Source organism: Odocoileus virginianus, chromosome 1 (assembly GCF_023699985.2).
Source record: "Odocoileus virginianus isolate 20LAN1187 ecotype Illinois chromosome 1, Ovbor_1.2, whole genome shotgun sequence".
NCBI lineage: Eukaryota > Metazoa > Chordata > Mammalia > Artiodactyla > Cervidae > Odocoileus > Odocoileus virginianus.
In genome coordinates this window covers 40,443,239-40,459,997 of record NC_069674.1, presented here as the reverse complement: position 1 = coordinate 40,459,997, position 16,759 = coordinate 40,443,239, and the positions used below count along the sequence as shown (strand labels likewise).

General features: G+C 49.9%; 1 long non-coding RNA gene across 1 annotated transcript; it reads right to left on the bottom strand.

Moving 5' to 3' along the window:
• Positions 1-3,161: 3,161 nt before the first annotated feature.
• Positions 3,162-16,752, bottom strand: LOC110137083 (uncharacterized). The gene is made up of 3 exons (XR_011487609.1): positions 9,078-16,752; positions 8,067-8,313; positions 3,162-6,416 (listed from the first exon to the last, which is right to left on the bottom strand). It is a non-coding gene; the product is annotated as an uncharacterized lncRNA (long non-coding RNA).
• Positions 16,753-16,759: the final 7 nt, after the last annotated feature.

Sequence of the window (16,759 nt, the reverse complement as noted above, 5' to 3'; positions counted from 1 at the left end):
GCAGAGACAGAGGCGACAGGTAGAACAGGAAAAGACACGACAGGTGCGTGGGACACCAGTGAGAACAGTGAACAGGGACGGCTTTTCCTTTCCACCCTTCCACTGGGAGCTTTGCTTTTGTGTCTCTCTTGCCTTCTGAATTGGCCTTCAAAGGCATCCAGTGTGGTGGACACAAGGCCTCCTGTCTCTCTGAGGGCAGTAACTCTAGGGTTGTTGGTGGTGCTATCTGTGTTCCCTTCCACCCTCCTCACAGTCTCAGGGCCCACCCAGTACCTATCTGCTGTGTTTGTTCCACTCACTGTGTTTCACATTAGAAGCTGGAATTCCCATCACCAAGTGCCAAAGTGTGTGTCAAGTTTGGAGGTAGGGACCCACACATACATCCAGGTAACTCTCTGACACCAACAGGGTGTCCTACAATTTCACTCACTTCTGACACCATCTACCTGGAGATGAGGTCAGATCCCACAGGAGTGACCCTCTCCCTTAGATGCCAGTGGGAAACCCAGGTTGTCACCAGTGCTTCTGACCAGCAGGCTCTAAACTAGAGGTTCCACGACCCACTCCTTCCTCAGGCTTGATATTAACTTGTTAAAGTGGCTCACAGAACTTAGGAAACCCATCTATTCACTAGATCACCAGTTTAATATGTGTGCATGCTAAGTTGCTCCAGTCATGTCCGACTCTGCCACCCTATGAACTGTAGCCCACCAATCTCCTCTGTCCATGGGATTCTCCAGGCAAGAATACTGGAGTGGATGGCCATGCCCTCCTCCAGGGGATCCACCCAACCCAGGGATCGAACCCACGTCTCTTATGTCTCCTACATTGGCAGGCTGGTTCTTTACCACTAGCACCACCTGGGAATCCCCAAGTGGATATAGTTGAGGAACATCCAGATGATGGAGATGTGCAGGGCAAGGCATGGAAAGGGAAAGGGGGTGGAGCTTCCTCAGCCTCTCCTCACCCTGAATCTCCGAATCTCCAAGTGCTCACCAAGTGGAAGCCTCAGAACCCTATTCTTTTGGGCTTTTATGGAGGCTTCATTACATAGGCAGTATTGATTAAATCACTGACCATTGGTGACTGAGTCAGCCTCCAACTCTTCTTCCCTTTCAGTTGGTGGGGTATTGGGGTGTTAGGATTGCAATTTCCAACCCTCTAATCACGTGGTTCCAAGGTTGGATCCCTTGGAAACCAGCCCCATCCAGAGGTTACTTTTCCAAAAATCACTTCACTAACATAACAAGAGACACTTTTATCATTCTCTCCTCTTAAGAAATTCCAAGAGTTTGAAGAGCTCTGGGCCATAAACAGAACAAAGAGCATGTATTTCTTATTATACATCACAGTATCACAGAGGGTCTCTGGGAAAGTCATCAGACCCTGGAGCATCTGTGACGATTTAGAAGGAAAACACTGATACACTAGTGGGAGACTCTGACAAAAAAGGCAGGGCCTGGGGATGGATGATTCCCACTGCCTCAATGGACTGGGGCCCAGAAGTCAGCATCCACAACTCTGGCCTCCTCACTGGCTGGCTTCCTCTAGGGTGTTGTCTGACCTCTGTGGAAGTGAGGAACATTCCAGGGAGGAGCAGGAGAAGTGGTTGGGCCTCACCTCCCCACTTGGGCCCTCACCTTCACCCCTCAGCCCCTCTGGAGTCACCAGGGTCTCCTGTGGAGGGGAGAGGGTGTGGAGGCCTCACTGCTCACCCCTCAGACAGAGCCAGCCCACCACTCACGCTGGCACCCTGGCTCCTTCCGAGTCCTGAGGTCCCTCCCTCAACTTGTCTCCTGTCAGCCTGGCCCACCCAGACCCCTCTTAGGTCTTACTTCCCTCCACTTTTCAAAGTCCACCCACTTCTAGCTCCAAAATGTGCCTCTGGCTCTCCTCATCTATGGTTTCCTGTTATTCTCCTCATCCTCTTGTTCCTTCTGGGTGGGTTTGTGCAGTTTAGGTAAATGACCGTGTTAATCCACCTACTTAACTTTAATATAAAGTCCCGTCCATGAGTTTCCATGCCCCACCCAGGGTTCTCTCCCGACTGAGGAAGAAACAGGGGGTGACTGTGATCAGTTTGGGCAACCCACTCAGGCCTGCCTGTCTCCAAGCCTTCAGTTACTGCTTCCCATCTCTTTGCAGCAGGCACACCTCTGACATCACACCATGTCCTCATGAACCCTGAGCTTTGGCTGAAAGGTGTGGAGTTTAGACGTCTCATCTCAAACACAATGAAGCCTGGCTCTCTAGACCTGTTGCCTCACTAGAAATTCAAGTCAGTCTTGAAACTCAAAGTCAAGCAGTGATTGTTTTGTCATATCTGTTATCTGAGTGGAATAAAGTCAGCAGGAGGGAGTCCACAGGACTACCTAATGATGGGGAAACAGACGTGCATTGATCTTGAGAGGGTAACAGGCAGGAAGGCTAGGGGCCTCCAAACAAAGGAAATAGGCTGGCGTGTCAGACGTTTTTTATCTCTCTCAAGCAGCAGGAGGAAACAAACTACGTGTCAGATTTTTTTCCCTTCTCTATACAAATTTAAGAAGAAGAACTAAATTTAGCAAGGAAGAACTGAAGAGCCTCTTGATGAAAGTAAAAGAGGAGTGAAAAGTTGGCTTAAAACTCAACAGTCAGAAAACTAAGATCATGTCATCCAGTCCCATCACTTCATGGCAAATAGATGGGGAAACAATGGAAACAGTGAGAGACTTTATTTTTGGGGGCTCCAAAATCACTGCAGACGGTAACTGCAACCATGAAATTAAAAGATGCTTGCTCCTTGAAAGAAAAGCTATGACCTATCTAGACAGCATATTAAAAAGCCGAGACATTACTTTGCCAACAAAGGTCCATCTTGTCAAAGCTATGGGTTTTCCAGTAGTCTTGTATGGATGTGAGAGTTGGACTATAAAGAAGGTTGAGTGCCGAAGAATTGATGCTTTTGAACTGTGGTGTTGCAGAAGACTCTTGAGAGTCCCTTGGAGTGCAAGGAGATCCAACCAGTCCATCCTAAAGGAAATCAGTCCTGAATATTCATTGGAAGGACTGATGCTGAAGCTGAAACTCCAATATTTTGGCCACCTGATGAGAAGAGCTGACTCATTGGAAAAGACCCTGATGCTGGGAAAGATTGAAGGCAGGAGGAGAAGGTGACAACAGAGGATGAGATGTTTGGATGGCATCACCGGCTCTATGGACATAAGTTTGAGTAAGCTCCAGGAGTTGGTGATAGACAGGGAAGCCTGGCATGCTGCAGCCCATGAGGTCTCAAAAGAATCAGACATGACTGAGTGACTGAACCGAACTGATACAAATTTAAAAGGAGGTTTCTCTTAAAAATTCTGTGTTGCCATAAGACACCTGATTCCACCTGAACTTAATTTTTCTCAAACCTTGAGCTAACCAATGCATTTTTCTTATAGAAATGCTTTTCTTAAGCTATGTTAATGAACTATATATGTACCCTAGACTCTGTCTTTCTTCAAGTGGGTTCTGCTTGAGACTCAGAACCAATAAGGGCTCAACAAACCAGGATGTTTTACTCATACATTGTTCTCCTAATCTATGTTAAGGAAACTATATATTTACTTGGAAACCTGCCTTTTGTCAAGATTCATGTCAATTGTTTTATGGCCCAGGATGACTCACCTTGTGCCAATGGTCTCTCAAAAGGCATGTTGTGGGTGAGGGGCCTGGTGACAGTCTCTGAGTTTTGAGACATTCCCTTTCTGTAATTAGGAGCCTGATGGTAGCTGTATAACACCTGGCTAAAGACTAGCAGGGGGCACTCTTTCTGCCCTCCTCTGATGTCTATGACAGAAGCTTTCCCCATCTCTTTTCTATTTTAATAAAACTTTATTATGCAAAAGCTCTGAGCGATCGAGCCTCATCACTGGCCCCGGATTGAATTCCTCTCCTCTGGAGGCCAAGAATCCCAGCGTCTTTCATGGCTCAGCAACAGCCTTTCAGTCTGATGTTTGAACAGCCACCACCATCATTCACAGTACAGTGCGCACAGGCAACAGGGGATTTTGGCCCTACTGGATCTTCAAGGGAGGTAAGGGACTCAGACTGAAGGCTGGAGGTGTTAATATAGCCCGAGAGGAATGGGATGTGCCTGTGGCTCTGCTGTGCCAGCCCATTCATTATGGCCTTCAGCTCTGATGCTTCAGGTTCAGGGCTTCTCCTCTCTGGGAGAGTGGAAACTCTGGTCATTCAGCAAGGGGACAATAGGCTTCCAGGACAGACCTGCCTGTTTTCTGTTTAAAGTTCACACTCAGCATGGCTCCATCCGGACCCAGGTCAATCAACCCTCAGTAGGGCCAGGCTTTCTTCCCATGCCCAGGCTGGGTGACGTCAGAGCCTTGCTGTACCAAGCAAAGGCACTGGGGTCAGACCTGTCACCCATGCTTTCCCACCAGGCTGGATCCTGTGCTCAACTCAGGGGCACCACGCAGCAGCTCTGTCATGAATGGACCTGCTGCTCCACTGGAAGCTCTCTGGGTGTCCCAGGAGACAATGGAGGGAAAGGCCTTCTCTCTGCTGAGTCCTGCACTGTGGACATGGGAGGGGCTTCTGGACGACGTCCAAACTGTGGGAAAACACACACTGTGCAGTCTCCTGGGCAGGCAGAGGAAATCCTGCTAGATGCAGTTCACTATGTTTTTACAGCTCCTGTAGCTATGCAGAAGCCCCATATCAAATTGGAGGCCTAGGAGAAACTACCCCTGACAACCAGATTCCATCCCAGAAACAGCAGTTCCCAATTCTCAGTCCTAGATGAAAACCCTAGCATTTCTGGTTGGTAACCACCAGTTAACTCACGTGCCCAAGAGCACAGCCACAAATATACCTGATGACTCCCAAATCTGCATCTTTGATCTAAATCTCTCCTAAGCTCCAGTTTCAGATGTGTACCCCAAGCACTCCAAACCTAATATATCTAGAACTGAGCTCATACCAGGGGAAGAAGTTCAGGGAGACTCCACGGACAAGGTGTGCATGCTAAATTGCTTCAGTTGTGTCCGAGTCTTTGTGACCCTACGGACTATAGCCCACCAGGCCTCTCTGTCCATAGGCATTCTCCAAGCAAGAATACTGGAGTGAGTTGCTATCCCCTCCTCCAAGGGATCTTCCCAACCTAGAGACTGAACCCACTTTTCTTCTGTCTCCTGCATTGGCATGCAGGTGCTTTGCCACTAGCGCCACCTGGACGTGAAGCCCTTAAATTGCACTTTGCAGGAGTTCAGTTCAGTTCAGTGGCTCAGTCGTGCCCGACTCTGCTACCTCACAGACTGCAGCACACCAGGCTTCCCTGTACATCACCAATTTCCAGAGCTTGCTCAAACTCATGTCCATAGAGTCGGTGATGCCATCCAACCATCTCATCTTCGGTCGTCCCCTTCTCCTCCTGCCTTCGATATTTCCCAGCATCGGGGTCTTTTCCAGAGTCAGTTCTTTCCATCACGTGGCCAAAGTATTGGAGTTTCATCTTCAGCATCAGTCCTTCCAATGAATATTCAGGACTGATTTCCTTTAGGATGGACTGATTTGATCTCCTTTTAGCCCAAGCCACTCTCAAGAGTCTTCTGCAACACTACAGTTCAAAAGCATAAATTCTTCAGTGCTCAGCTTTCTTTATAGTCCAACTCTCACATCCATTGGTCTTCCCTCATAGCTCAGTTGGTAAAGAATCTGCCTGCATTGCAAGAGACCCCAGTTCGATTCCTGGGTCAGGAAGATCCACTGGAGAAGGGATAGGCTACCCACTCCAGTATTCTTGGGCTTCTCTGGTGGCTCAGCTGGTAAAGAATCCACCTGCAATGTGGGATACCTGGGTTTGATCCCTGGGTTGGGAAGATCCCCTGGAGAAGGGAAAGGCTGCCCATTCCAGTATTCTGGCCTGGAGAATTCCATAGACAGCCAATCCATGGATTGGCAAAGAGTCAGACATGACTGAGCGACTTTCACTTTCAATTTCACTCCATTCCATACATGATTACTGGAAAAACCATAGCTTTGACTAGATGGACCTTTGTTGCAAAGTGATGTCTCTGCTTTTTAATATGTTATCTAGGTTGGCCATAGATTTTCTTCCAAGGAACAAGCATCTTTTAATTTCACAGCTGCAGTAACCATCTGCAGTGATTTTGGAGCCCCCCAAAATAAAGTCTCTCACTGTTTCCATTGTTTCCCCATCTATTTGCCATGAAGTGATGGGACTGGATGCCATGATCTTACTTTTCTGAATGTTGAGTTTTAAGCCAACTTTTTCACTCTCTTCTTTCACTTTCATCTTTAGCTCCTCTTTGCTTTCTGCCATAAGGGCGGTGTCATCTGCATATCTGAGGTTACTGATATTTCTCCCAGCAATCTTGATTCCAGCTTGTGCTTCATCCCGTCCAGCATCTCTCCTTGCAGGAGAGAGGGAGGCAGAAATGGGACAGGGAATGGATAGAAATGGAAACAGATTTGAGAAAACTTTAGATGGTAGAATCAATAAGGCCTGGAGATTGGACAGTTGTGGCAGTGGGGTCAGGTTAATAAAGAGGAATTCAACAAGATTCAGCAATACACTTTAAATATTATTTTTATCATTGATAATATATGCACATGTTCAATATTTAAAGACTACCAAAAAAAGTATAAAATGAAAAGTCAGTCTCTCCTTCCCATGTCCATCCCTGGATTGGGTCCACGAGGAGCCACGAAATGCATAATGCCCTGAAGCTGACAACACACCACGAAGCTCAACAAACATCAAATGTACCACCTTGCAATTAACTAGTAATCTGCTCCTGAACATTCAAGTTGCTCCCAAACTTCTGCTCTAGTGAATATAGTGAATGTATATGCATGCTGCTGCTAAGTCACGTCAGTCGTGTCCAACTCTGTGCAACCCCATAGACGGCAGCCCACCAGGCTCCCCCGTCCCTGGGATTCTCCAGGCAAGAATACTGGAGTGGGTTGCCATTTCCTTCTCCAATGCAGGAAAGTGAAAAGTGAAAGTGAAGTCGCTCAGTCGTGTCCGATTCTTAGCGACCCCATGGACTGTAGCCTACCAGGCTCTTTCGTCCATGGGATTCTCCAGGCAAGAGTACTGGAGTGGGTTGCCATTGCCTTCTCTGATGTATATGCATACACATATGCATATATATATATATACATATATTATATATATGTATGTATGTCAGTAAGATGAATTTGTTGAGGTGAAACTGTGGACCAAAAGTATATGCGTTTCTAGTTTTGGTTGACAGATATGGCTGAAGTGCCCTCTACAATGACTATACCAATTTACATTCCCACCAGCAACATAGGAGAGAACTTTTTCCTCCAATCCTCCCACACACAGCATGTTATCAACTTTAGATTTTTGCCAATCTTATCAGTGAAGAATGATGGTGTCGTCATATATTTTAAATTGTGTATTTCTCATTATGGGGAGGTTGAATATCTTTTCATGTGTGTAAAAGTCACCTACTGGGCTTCTGTGCTGCAGCTGCTGAGGCCCAAATGCTCTAGAGCCTGCGTTCCACAAGAGAAGCCCCTACAAGAAGCCCATGTCCTGCAACCGGAAAGTAACCCCTGCTCCCCACAACTAGAGAAAAGGCCCCTCAGCAACGAAGGCCCAGGAGGGCCAGATTAATTAATTAATTAACTCTTTTAAAGAAAAGAAGAAAACATCATTGAGCTGGGGAACAACTTCAAGTGGCCTGATCATTGCGGAATTGGAGTCCTCCACACTGGGTTAGGAAGATCCCCTGGAGGAGGAAATGGCAACCCTGCAGTATTCTTGCCTGGGAAATCCCATGGACAGAGGAGCTTGGTGGGTCACGGTCCATGGGGGGGTCACAAAGAGTCAGAAATGACTGAGAGACTGAAACAACAAACAGTAAAACAAAAGGATGCAGAGAGGCAGACAAAAAAAATTTTTTGAAAAAATGATGGTCACATTATTTCTCATCACTCAGGATATTCCCCCATCCCAGCCTCCCATCTTCAGGGCTGCAAGTCCATCCTAGCCCCTCGTCCTAGCCCCTCTTCACTCAGGAGAGCCTCACCTGCAAGCAGAATGACCTCAGAGAGGGGTTCAGGAACCAGGACAAAAGTGAAAACATTTTGGGAGATTCTGAACCCTGTATTTCTCCTTTCTTCTCCCTTCTTTGCTTGTTTCCTGACAGTGAATTCTTCAATTCACAGGATGTGTTTCAGGAACACCAGGAATGGGAGCTGGGGAGATGGTGTTCTATTCCCATAAGAAGAAAAAATGGGCGATCCCGGAGACAGAAGCAGCGTGGGCCCCTGGGCCTGCAAGAAAGGAGACAGAGGGACACGGACAGAGAGGGGGCCATGTGAAGGCTGAAATCTTGGTGGCTCCTTTCACCAGAAATCAGAGTGTTTCCCAACAACAAAGCTACCAGAGGAGGAACATGGGACCTAGCCTTCCAGGAATGAACAATAACATGTCCTTCCTGAATGTTCACTGCGTTCTGGGAATCATGCACAAGTATTCTGTATCCTGTGATTGTCCCCATGGTCCTTGGGGCACGGTGGGAGGAGCTGGCACCCGCACTCAGAGGGAGAGCCTGTCCAGCCGGAGGGGTGGCCACACAGAAGCTACTGCAGAGGTTGGCAGAGCAGAGTGATGGGGAGAAACCCGCCCACTCTCCAAGCTGCTGGGGCCTTTAGTCAAACCCAATTCAGGGCAGGGGCAGTGCCACCCCCCCCCCCCCCCCCCCCCCCCGAGCACACAGCAAGGCCAGAACAGCCTTTGTCAGAGTCCCTCCTGGTGACACCAGACACATGGACCCGCTGACTCTGCAGTTCATCACAGTTTTGTCCAGAGCCCCATGACAGTGAGAGCCAAGCCTCCAGACAAGGAGGGTTCTCACCGAGAGGCAAGTGTGGGGGGACCCCAACCCCCACCTTCCTCCTCTGGAACTGCCCCCTCCCACAGCCTACCAAGTCCAAGCCTGCGTCTCACCTGGCCTCCCCTCCAGCCTCCCTTGTCCTGACCCCATCTGACCCTCCGCCCCTGCTCAGGCATGACCAGTCGTCAAAGTCCCAGTGACCTGGTTCTGGCAGTCTCTGTGGGTCCTCTCCGCTGCCATCCTGTGTCCTCTGCTGACTGAGGGCTGGACCAGGGACTTTCCTGGGGCCCCTTATCAATCAGTTCTGGGAGGAGCCTGGGTCCTGGGCACATGAGCAGCCACACTCAGCATCCCTGCTCCCGCAGGTTTCAGGGACAATGTCAGCCTGTCAGATGCTGACACCCAGTTATGGTCAAAGACATGAAGAGTGACATTTGGGGGCCTCTTTCATCTTCCTGGAAACTGCTGGATGGATGCTAGAACCATTCAGAAGAACATCTTCCTCTGGCATCTTCCTCCTCACCCTCCTGGTTCTATTGGCTTCAGCTACAGAAAAAGCAAGAGGATTCCAGAAAAACATCTACTTCTGCTTCATTGACTAAGCTAAAGCCTTTGACTGTGGATCACAACTAATTGTGGAAAATTCTCAGAGATGGGAATATCAGACCACCTTACCTGCCTCCTGAGAAACCTGTATGCAGATCAAGAAGCAGCAGTTAGAACTAGACATGAAACAGTGGACAGGTTCCAAATAGGGAAAGGAGTACATCAAGGCTGTGTATTTTGTCACTCTGCTTATTTAATGTCTATGCAGTGTACATCATGCAAAATTCTGGGCTAGATGAAGCACAAGCTGGGATCAAGATTTCTGGGAGAAATATCAATAACCTCAGATATGCAGATGACATCCCCCTTATGGCAGAAAGTGAAGAGGAATTAAAGAACCTCTTGATGAAGGTGAAAGAGGAGAGTGAAAAAGCTGGCTTAAAACTCAACATTCAAAAGACAAAGATCATGGCATCCAGTCCCATCACTTCATGGCAAATAAACGGGGAAACAATAGAAACAATGAGAGACTTTATTTTGGGGGCTCCAAAATCACTGCAGATGGTGACTGCAGTCACGAAATTAAAAGATGCTTGATCCGTGGAAGAAAAGCTATGACAAACCCAGACAGCACATTAAAAAGCAGGGACATGGGGTTCAGCGAGCACGTAGAGTACACCATCCTGCCCCCCTCCACCAGCTGCTCAGCTCCCCGCGTTGCAATCTGCAGCTGTAAACTAAGGGCCAGACATTAGGTCACCTTGAGACCAAGCACCACCATGTGCCACACACATCACAGGCACCTACTAGAGCAGGTGTTTAGTACATACAGCTGATGACAGACGCACAATAAAACGCTCTTTGTAAAGTGAACAGCACTCATATATACACCTTTTAAGGTTCTAAACGAAGTTAGGGTAAACCTATTTAAGGTGCTCCCTGCTGATAAAAACAAGAATCCCCAAGCCCTGCACTGTCCCTCCTCCCCTTGCCACTGGTAACCGCAAGTTTGCTCCTGTATCTGCGAGCCTGATTTGTGCCTGTGTGTGACGTCACGAGTTCGCTGTATTGTTTAGATCCCACATGTGAGCGGCATCACGGGGCATGTTACCTGCCTGGCTGACCACACCTAGTATGATCATCGCCAAGTCCATCCATGTTGCTGCAAATGGCACAATTTCGTTATTTTTAAGGCATCCCAATATCCGAGGTAAAATTATGGAGAGAATTTGAGAAACCAGCTGAATTATTACAAAACTTGCCCTTTTCAAAATGACAATGAAATTAATAAAACTGGGAAGTTGAGGAGACAGAAGCTACCAGGAAGTACCTGTAGAAATTCTTCATCTCCCATGGGGGAAAGCAACCGATACCCATAAAACCAGAATGTGCCATTCACAAAAATAGTGTCTCCAATCTTTTAAAAGACTTTCCTTTTCTTCATAGGGCTCTTCACAGGAGAAATACCTTTTAGAATATCAGGATTTTTAATGTAACTCCATTAAAAAAAATTTTTTTTCAACCTAAAAAAAATAAAAAAATAAAAAGCAGGGACATTACTTTGCCAACAAATGTCCATCTAGTCAAAGCTATGGTTTTTCCAGTAGTCATATATGGATGTGAGAGTTGGACTATAAAGAAAGCTGAGTGCCGAAGAATTGATGCTTTTGAACCGTGGCGTTGGAGAAAACTCTTGAGAATCCCTTGGACTGCAAGGAGATCCAACCAGTCCATCCTAAAGGAAATCAGTCCTGAATATTCATTGGAAAGACTGATACTGAAGATGAAAATCCGATACTTTGGCCACCTGATGGGAAGAGCTGACTCATTGGAAGAGACCCTGATGCTGGGAAAGATTGAAGGCAGGAGGAGAAGGGGATGACAGAGGATGAGATAGTTGGATGGCATCACCGACTCTATGGACATGAGTTTGAGTAAGCTCCAGGAGTCGGCGATGGACAGGGAAGCCTGGACATGCTGCAGTCCATGGAGTCGCCAAGACTCAGACACGACTGAGCGACGGAACAACAATTTTGCAAGTTAAGTGCATCCACTTTTTTTATTTTGCTTCTTTATTTATTTTTGGCTGCACTGGCTCTTCATTGCTACACATGGGCTTTCTCCAGTTGTGGCAAGCAGGACCTACTCCTCCTTACAGTGCACAAGCTTCCTGTTACAGTGGCTTCTCTTGTTTCAGAGCACAGGTTCAGGTGCTAGGGCCTCAGCAGTTGCAGCACGTAGGCTCAGTAGTTGCAGCTTGCAGGCTATTAGCCTGAGCTCAGTCATTGTGATGCACAGGTTTAGTTGCCCTGAGACATGTAGAATCTTCCCAGACCAGGGATCATACCCATGTCCCCTGCACTGGAAGGTGGGTTCTTAACCACTGGCCCACCAGGGGAGTCCCAAATGCATCCACTTTTTCTTCCTCCATTAGTAAGCTCTTATTTTTAAACATTTAAAAAGCTCTAATGAACCACATGTACAATTTGTATAAACAGTATAAGCCTTGTGGTTAAAAATTACATTTAAAAGCCTTATAGACAGGTGCATCATTCAGAAAGTCCTTCTGCTTCTCATCAAATAGCAGTAAATATGAAGGAGTGATTTAACCGTGGTAACTGGAGCATGCCTTTATCATCTCAGCGCTACTTGGTACCTTGGCTCCACCTACACGTGCTACAATGACTCAGAGTGAAAACCAAACCCTCACCTTGTCCCACCCAGCTCCACAGGGTCTGTCCACCTCCACCCTCCCCTGCTCTCCCTCGAGTCCTCCATCCCTCTCTCTATCAGGCTAACTTGGGCCTCCTCGCTATTTCTCACACATCTCAACAGCCCCCCAACCCCGCCCTGCTCCTGCTCATCTCTGCCTCCCTGTCGGGAACTCCTACTCCCCAAGAGGACTCCCAACTTCCCTCCACTCAGAATTCTGCCCATGGGGAAAGGATGGGTCTGTTTTGCCAGAAGCTAGACCAGCCACTAAGGGGGTGGGGGTGTGGGGGGAGCCTCTGCATTGATAACACTCCTTACTCCATCCCTCAGATCTGTCCCCACAAGGCTCCTGCCAAGGGACCGCCTCTCTGTTTATCTTTCTGAGATCTCTGATTGGATTTTTGTAGTGTCGTGAGCTGGTGGCTGCCCGCCTGCTCCTCAACACACTTCCCACACCCTTCATGACCACCCAATCCCCCAACCCACTGGCCCACCAGTCATCCACCGGCTCTGCTTTCCAGAATCTTCAACAGCCCCAGCAGCATCAGTCTCCCAAAAGCACTTCCTGTGTAGTCACAGCCTGCTGTCTGGGGCTTGGGGGACATCAAGAGGTCAGGAGTGCCCCTCCCTCCATGAGGACCCAACCAAATCCAGTTAATCTTCCCACCACGGGTGACATACTCTTGATCCTGTTGCTTTCCAAGACAGAAGATGGTTCTGGGAGGCATCCAAGGATTCACACCTGACCACACCCCAGGGATTCTTCTTGGTTTCTGTGATCCGGATCCCTCAGCGGCATTTGATGCCTTCTGGAAACTGGTTCTCTCGCTCCCTCACTGTTGCTTGGGGTCCTCCTTCCCTATGTTGGAACCCTTGGGGTGGCTTTGCCCTAAGTCCTCTTTGCTCCCCACTCAACACATCCTCTGAGACTATCGTCCACTCCCACAGTGTCACCCTCCATGAAGGGACATGCCGGGGGCTCCCCCATCCAGAACCCAGCCCAGACTTTCCATAATAACACTGACTATACCCACTGTGTGCCAGGCTCAGGAAGCTGTGTGGATGATCTCATCCCATCCTCCCAAGGCCCTGTGTAGACCAGGAGCCTACCTGTGCAGAGGCCACATACTTGTCGGAGGTCACATCACACGTGACTAGGCTGGGATTGAACCCAGGCGACCCCGTACAGCACCAGCACCCCTTCACTGTGCAGAAGTCCGCACAGAGAACACCTCGGTCAAGTTCTGCACCAATCCCTCCAGGGGATGTTACCTGGGCTGATGTGCATGCGTAAGATGGAGGCACGTCTGTAAATGTCTCAATGGGTCTGGAGGACGAGGGACAAATTCGGGACAGACGCTGACGCTTGCATGCTGGTCATGGGTGGACTGGCTGGACTGTCAGCATGAGTGCAAGTGTCGTTCTCAGAGAGCACAGCCCTGAGCTTACCACACATACCCAAGACCACAGAGGCTCTGCAGGGGCTGCCTTTGATGTCTTTGTGTCTGATCTCTGTGTGAATCTGTTGTCTCTGTGGGTATGTCAGTCTGACAGCTGTCAGACTCTACTGGTGTCTAACTGACTGCTCCGTTGTGTTGACAATGACCTGGGACATCAATGCTCCACATTCTAACCCAATTAAATCTGAGCTCCTTGGTGGGGTGATTTTAAGGCCAGTCTATGATGTTCAATCCCTGGGACAGGAAGATTTCCTGGAGGCAACCCACTCCAGTATTCTTGCCTGGAGAATCCCATGGATAGAGGGGCCTGGCAGGCTATAGTCAATGGGGTCACAAAAAGTTGGACACAACTGAGGCAATTGAGCACACACAGCATGTGCACATTATGAGATTTGCTCTGACCCCATGAGGGCTCTTGTAAGTGTCTCTGTCCCCACTTATCTCTGGTGGGAAATCCAACTGCCTGAGGTTTAACTTCCGCTCTCATGGAGCTGCCAGCCCCCTTTCATGCTCACCTCTAATGCAGAGCTGCCAGTCGCTTTTCACTGCTCACCACCAAAATTCCCACGGTTCTCGAGAGCTCCCTTAGACTTGGACTTCCCTACACTATCTTCTAAATCAAGTAAGTTCCTATGGAGAGAGCTTCAGAGCTGCCTGTCCTTACAGTTGCCTCTGCCCTTGGAAAGATCTCTGACCCACTCTCCTGGAGCTGGAGTTGTGGACAGTAGCGTAACACCCTCACTTATGAACAGCATATTGGGTGGGGGCAGCAGCTTCTGGTCTTCTCCATTCACCTCTCTTGGCAAAAGCCTCCACTGTACAGGTGAACGGAAGTGTGAGCACGCTGAGCCTGGGGTGAAGCCCCCTCTTAACCATCAGTGAGGTCTGGCCAGGGAGAGGGAGGCCTGACATCTCAGTCATTCATGTTGGAATTTAGTCTCTGTAACACGGAGCTCGGAGTGGAGGGGATGAGAAATCCTGGCCCTCCCAGGAAAACACTATATCGGGATTCCTTTTCTAGAAAGTAGAGAGACATGGCATCCCTTTGTATGGAGCTGAGGGAAGAGGGACAGAAATGCACACACATATACACACAAATGTACACACACACATTCCTTGTGTGGTCTGGCACCCAGGACCCTCCATGTCCTAGAAAAACTCATGAATAAGTGAAAAGGTGGGGCCAAAGGACTGACAGAGCATGCAAAGCTGTGACCAGGAGACCAGACTCGGGGGAAGGGAGGCAGCAAGCCAGGGCTGGACAGGACTAGACTGAAGGTCTGAGGTCTCAGTGGGGTCAGGGGTCACGAAAAAAACTAAAGTTAGCATAGTGAAGAAAGTGTGCTGGAGAGCTAAAAGGGTGGTCAGTGGCTCAGTGCCAGGCCCACAGTTACGAGGGTCTCCAGTCTTGGTAAGAGAGGGGTCTTCAGCCGAGAAGCACCATTCGACAGCCATGTGCACACAAGAGTAGCCTCTTGGTGCAGCTCTGGAGGCCCGGGCTCTCAGCAGACCCGGGAAGTGAGAATCCCTGGGGCACGGAAGACACACACAACCTCCAGGGGCTCCCCACCCAGGGTGTGGCCAGAGCCAGCCAGGGGCTGGGCTGCACCCCCTCCGCAGCTGCAGGGCCCCCCATCTGAGAAGAGAACCAACATTGTAAAGGCTTGAGATGGTCTGAAACCCAAAAGCACCGCCCCTCCGTGCCTCCACAGGTTATCTCATCAGCAGATGTCCAGCTCCACAGATGACCGGCAGAGACCTGAGTGGTGGGAGATGCTCCAGAGGCACTGTGGATTCACGTTGAGATCACAGCCTCTGTTCCTCGGCAGAAGCTGCCCCAGGAACCAGAAGTGCCAGGAGATTCCCATCCTGTCCCTGCACCTGTGGGCATCTACACCTGTGAGCACCTGCAGGGAACCAGCAAGCTCAGGGGACCCCCTGCACCTCTGGGCAGGAAGAGGAGCAGGGCCTCTGAAGGACATAGGGACTGCCCTGCTAGGTTCTCTCCACATCCACTCACAGCCACGGCCGCACTTCTGGGCCCCAGCAAGAGGGTGCTGAAGTCAACCGCCCACACTCGAAAGCATCGGCTGCAGAACTGGACCGCCACCAGGGACCAGCGAGAGGCTTGCGGACAAAGCGCCTCCACCAGCTGCTCCCAGGTGAAGTCTCCCCTCCATCCTCAAAGCACAGGGAGCCAGTGGGAAGCACAAAACCTCTGAGAGCTGGATAGCAGATCCCTCCCACCTGCCCACACTCCCCCGGTGGGAGGCTCTCTTTGCTGCTCTGACCTCTGACCTCCTGGAGCCTCAATCACTCCCTGTCTGTAAAATGGGCCTGGGGGACTTGCCATTTCTACGAGGCCGGGCAGGGTCTCTGGGAATTCCCTGAAATAAAACTGGAAACCCCAGAAGTAGCAGGTCTCTTTACTCACAGAAAGCACAGCACAGCAGACAGCTCAGCCAGGAGAGCGCACAAGGCCCCTGCTCACAGAGGCCCATTGTTCACAGAGTGGCCCGTGACCGAGGAGGCCCGCACCAGCTGCGGCCACGGACAGCAGGTCACAAGCTGTCCTGCGGCACCTTGGAACCCCCAGTTCAGTTCTGTCTTCCAGATTCTCTCTAGGTGGGCTCCCCATCAAGAGGACCCAAGGCCTGCAAAGCGAGGACCCACAAAAGCCCCCTCCCACACTCTTTACCACCCCAACCCCAGCCAGATGGGAATAGGCACACCTTTTCAGAGCGGTGCCACTGTGGTGGGGCCAGGGCCCGGGGGTGGCGTCAGAGTGGGTGGTGCAGCCAGAATAGGAGGTGGGGTCAGGGCCGGGGGTGGAGTCAGAGTGGGAGGTGGGGTCAGGGCCGGGCTGGAGTCAGAGTGGGAAGTGGAGCCAGAATAGGAGGTGGAGTCAGGGCCGGGGGTGGAGTCAGAGTGGGAGGGGAAGTCAGAAAAGGAGGTGGGTCCAGGGCTGAGCATGAAGTCAGAGTAGGAGGTGGGGCCAGGACCAGGGGTGGGACCGGGACTAGGGGTGGAGTCAGAGTAGAAGGTGGGGTCAGGGCCGGGGGTGGAGTCAGAGTGGGAGGTGGAGCCAGAATAGGAGGTGGGGTCAGGGCTGGGGTGGGGTCAGGGCTGGGGGTGGGGTCAGAGTGGTAGGTGGGGTCAGGGCCA